Consider the following 5,276-nt stretch of genomic DNA (forward strand, 5'->3'; position numbering starts at 1 on the left):
AAGTATTTCCCAGTTTCAGAAATATTTTTGTGGAAGTCATTTATATAGATTGTAGTGAATATACTAGGAAAAAAATACTTAGTATTTTTAATATATCGAACAGTGGTAATGCTTTGATTGACTCAGTGGAACAATGAGTTAATTTAGTGAGATGTTAATGGAATGATTTGTTTTAGACTATAAATACCTCAAAATCCAGTTACTGTATTTGAATCTCATAAGATTTTGTTCCCAGTTCAGCCTACCACTTATGGATGATCTTTAGTCAAATCACTGTCTATTCAACAAACTCCATATTCTCCTGTCATTTTAACAACCAAGACTGATGTTGATCATAATTAAACTAATTGAACTGTCAGTAGGTGCTATATAATTCAATTAGTGCATAAAATAAGAGGAGATTTCCAACTGCTTTCATTTGCTTTCCTCTGGAATATGGTGGTCTGGAGCTTATTTATAATTCACATTTATTTTATCATGTTTTCAGTATGTTTGAAATTACTTTTCAAAATGCCAGATACTAATTAGTTTCAAGAGAAACAAAAATACTAATCAAGTTTTCTGTCTCTGTTAAGGGAGCGTAAGTTCAAGTTTGAAAGAAGTGGTCAAATTTTTCAGATTCTTTCCATCAGTTAGACTTTTCCCAAAGTCTCAAACTCCCATTTGTATTTCTACCAGAGTCACAAAATAAACTTTATGACCCATTAGATCTCATGCCTCACTATAGGGGGTGGCAGGGACTCTAGCCTCAGAAAATCATATGATTCATCTAATAACAACAGTCATTAAAATTCAGGACACTTAATGCCTATTAATTATTTTAGTTTATTTAGTTTTGGAAACATTAATTCATTTATTCTAATCAATGATTATTTATTAAGTACACATTATTCACATGATTATTTATTAAATACACATTATTCACAGAATAATATACTTGCTGTAGGGAAAAAAAAAAAAAGGAGCTTTCAGGTACTGTACACCCAGTTCTAATAACACTGGACTTTTCAAGAGAAACCAGAATAAAGAAATTTATGTGAAAATATCTTTATTTTTTAATAGACATTGGTAACTAAATTTGTGATTACCAAAATGTTGGGCAGACCAAGAGAAATACTTCCAGAACTAACTGTGTCCAGGAGCTCCCGTTTCCTAGTTTACTGCATCTCATAGAGACTCTTGGACAAGAGTGTCCAATGGATTTTACTCAGGCATGCTTTGTGGAGTTCCCTCGGAACTGGAATAGTAAAGTCAGGATGACTCTCCCTTCATCTGTATCTTATTTTCTTGGTCTAGTGACTTTGTTACAAAGTGTTGTCTTATTCTCCAGTTTATTTTATGAGCCTATTCTAACTCTGTATATAACAAATGTTTGCCTAAATTGTAGAAAATTTAGACTGTTTGCTCTAATGGGAATACTTGAAGTGTTTGAAGTAAATTTCTTGTTGCTACCGAATAGTTAAGTTCCTGGGTTTTACAACCATTAATTATGAGTTTTCAGATGGTCAGTTTCCTTGTACACATGACATACACATATCCATATAAATACATACAGTAATGTAAAGTCTACTTTATATGAATATAAAATTATACATTTAATGAGCTGCTTAATTCTAAAGATTTTTTATTGTGAAATTAATTATTTTTGATATTTTAAGTAGTGCATGTTCAAATTTGCAGTTGTTGAGTTCGTTCTAGAACTGTAAGAATACCTTGAATTTATTTTTGTTGAAGATACAAAAATATCATAAAATCTTACAACATTCAATCAATAATGGAGGTACCTATACAAATGACCACAAGAAATAAAAATTCATAAAGTATTCATACAAGTTATTTTTATTTTAATCACTTTAATGGTATAGAACCACTGAAGATGGATGGCAATTACCTATGTTAGGCACAACACCTATTTATTATCCCTCTGGCAAGCCTAGTTCTAAAAAGTAGCAGAATTATTTTCTTCTGTCATTTTAACAACATAGACTGATGTTGACCATAATTAGAGTAATTGAACAGTGAGTGGTGCTAAATAATTCTATTAGTACATAAAATAGGAGATTTCCAACTGCTTTCATTTGCTTTCCTCTAGAATATGGTGATCTGGAACTTAATTACAATTCCCATGGATTTTACCTTGTTTTCATTGTGTTTGAAATTACTTTTCAAAATGAAGGTATGTTCTTAGCAGGCAAGTTGAAAGATCAACGTGGAAAGAAGTTGGGATTATTATAGGAACATAATCTCTACAGCTGAAATTTTCTTCTTTCAGCCTGCATGGACACTGCATAGAAAACCTGAATTCAAATATCACTTACTAGCTCTGTTGTCTCCTATAAATACTCGCCAAAGCCTTAGTTCCCATATTAAAAATGTGATAATAACAACCTCTTCCTTAGAGGGTTGTCATGAGAATTAAATGAGATAATGTGTGTAAAGCACCAAACACTGTAGCTAGCATGTAGTAAATGTACAACATTTATCTATCTATCTGTCTACTAGCTAAGAAACAAATGAATTTATTTATCCATTCATTCTCCTCATCATCATTTGTGAATTTACAGAGGTAGAATAGGCATTTATCTGAAGAAGGTGATTCTTCAGGCATTATGATTTTTTTTTTCTCCTCTCTCATCCAGGCTGAATGCAGTGGCATGATTTCGGCAACTGCAACCTTGGCCATTGTGTTCAAGTAATTCTCCTGCCTTAGCCTCCCCAGTTGCTGGGATTACAGGCATGTAATTTATGCCCAACCAATTTTGTATTTTGATTAGAGATGGGGTTTCACCATTTTGGCCAAACTGGTCTTGAACTCCTGAGCTCCAGTGACCTGCCTGCCTCAGCCTGGCAAATTGCTGTGATTACAGGCATGAGCCACCACACCCTTATCTCAACTTGCCTGCATTATTTGGCATTTCTTGTATACAAAGATTTTTATTCAATATTTTTCAGCCAGAAAACAATACCCATATATCTTATTTTAATAAATTTAAAATAAATTTCTAAATAGATTGGATTTGAGCTATTTTCTTCAAGAAGATAATTATTTTAAGCATAAAAACACTTCTCTGTTCTGAACATCTTCAAGAATATGTGCTTGAGGAGTTTTGGAATCATTACTTCATTTATTCCAATCAATGAATATTTATTAAGTATGCACTATACACAGAATAATATGCTTGCTGTAGGGAAAAAAAGAATCATGATACCTTTAGTTATTGGAGGAACTGACACATCAGAAAAGCATGCAAAGTGAGTAAGTATAAATGGAGACCAGAAACTTGGGACTCCAGTAGTTAGTATTTGTTGTGGATCACTCAGTGCCTATTAATTATTTTAGTTTATTTTGTTTTGGAATCATTAATTCATTTATTCCAATCAATGATTATTTATTAAGTACACACTATTCACAGAACAGTATGCTTGCTATAGAAAAAAGAAGGAGCCATGGAACCTTCAGTTACTGGAGGGGTCTTTTAAATGTCCTGAATTCTGAAACTGAATAGATTAAGGGACATATTTAAGAAACAAATGAACCAAGCTCTCTATCTCTGGACTTTTGGATTTTAACCTCAATTAAAGTAGGCTGTTCCTTTGAGAACTTCTGAATATACATCAAAATTGTAGTTAGTAAGTTCACGGAATTTTGACAATTACAGAGAACCTACTATTGTTGCATAAATGAGCCAAAGTTGGCTTCTGTGTATTGGTCTCTAGGTTGTGTACAGGCCTGCTGGCAACAAATTCAAAATTTTTATACATCCATTTACTTTTTATAACAGCCCAAACAAGCAGTTTTAGCCACTTAGAGCTCACCTGTTTTGCATACCCCATGAAACTCCACCCTACATTTGATACCCATTAACTAGATAGAGACCTGCAGTTACAAAGTTCCAAGCTCTATTTTGGAGCTTTCTGACCCAGGACCCTCCAAATGCTGCTTAGCACCATCAGTGGACCCCTCTTCAATCCCTGTCTCCAATCCTTCAATCCCCTTACCCTCTTTTTTCTATGGATGGTAGCCTGGGGACTGTCTTATGCTGTGAGGTACTTCTCATGCAACCCTGTTGAAGCACTGTCCAGTAAAGGTTACGGTGTGTTGCTGCCCCTTGTGTTCATATCTTTTTCCTTGATCAGTCCCGAAGCCTTCAAACCCTCTATAACTATGTACCAATTACTGTGCAAGGCACTGAGGATAAAGGGGTAATAAGACACAGTTTTTGACTTGAAGATATTTATATTCTGACTAAGGAAATATTTATGTATCATTTCAATGAAATGCCATTTCTCTTCTTGGAAGATATGCAGACTTACAAAAACGTTAAGCACTTTGCTCAGTCTAAGGCAGGTGAGGAAAGGGCTCTTGAAGAAGTTGAAGGCTGAGTTGTACCTTGAAGAGTAATAAAAATTTTCAGGTGAAATGGGCGAACAAAGTGTTTTTCGGCAGAGGGAACAACAAAGAAAACCTTATTAGTGAGAAAAGTCTTGAAGTATTATCATCTTCTTCATCATTTTTATTAGCATCGTTGCTAAACTACCATTGGTTGAAAAACTACATTAGCACTTTACAAACACTATCTCATTTAATTCTCATAATAAGCCACATAAGTTGAAAATTATTAGTTCTGTTTTGGATATGAGAGAACATGCTGAGAAAGTTAACTAACTTGCAAAGGTCACAAGTATCTACCACAGTGAGTGGTAAAGACCACACAAGCTCATAGTTGTCTCCACTGAAAATGCACATTGTTTCTAGGGTTGGTTTTGCTCTGGTGTCATGGTTCTTAACTATTTTGTATTCATAATATTCTTTCACTGTTTTCCGGAAATGTTCTTTAAGTGTACATATATTATAGCTTGTGTTGTCCGAAGATTGCTGTATCCCTAGTTACAAGTTACGGCTTTGCCATAAAGTGTGATGTAGGAAGTGATGAGAGATTAAATTGAAAAAATACATAAGGACTCAGGTTGCCTATGCTCAGCTAAGTCTTTTCTACAGGATAAGAAAAGACTGACATGGTAAGACTATTTTTGTGTGTCTTTGTGTGTGTGAGTGGACATAACTTGTACTTGGAAAGAAAAAGAGGGCAGAGAAAAGACCTGCTAAGAGTTCAATGCAGGAGATCCAAATAAAAATATGAGGGTTTTATTCATAACAGTATTAAAAATATAGGGAAGATATATTCATGTACAAAAAAAATAAAACCACACTAAGGTGGCTGATTGCATGGCCTTAAAGTGAATCAAGAAGGGGAGAAGGCCTGTGTATGTCAAGA

The sequence above is a fragment of the Saimiri boliviensis genome, chromosome 8, assembly GCF_048565385.1.
Source record: "Saimiri boliviensis isolate mSaiBol1 chromosome 8, mSaiBol1.pri, whole genome shotgun sequence".
NCBI classification, from domain to species: Eukaryota; Metazoa; Chordata; class Mammalia; order Primates; family Cebidae; genus Saimiri; species Saimiri boliviensis.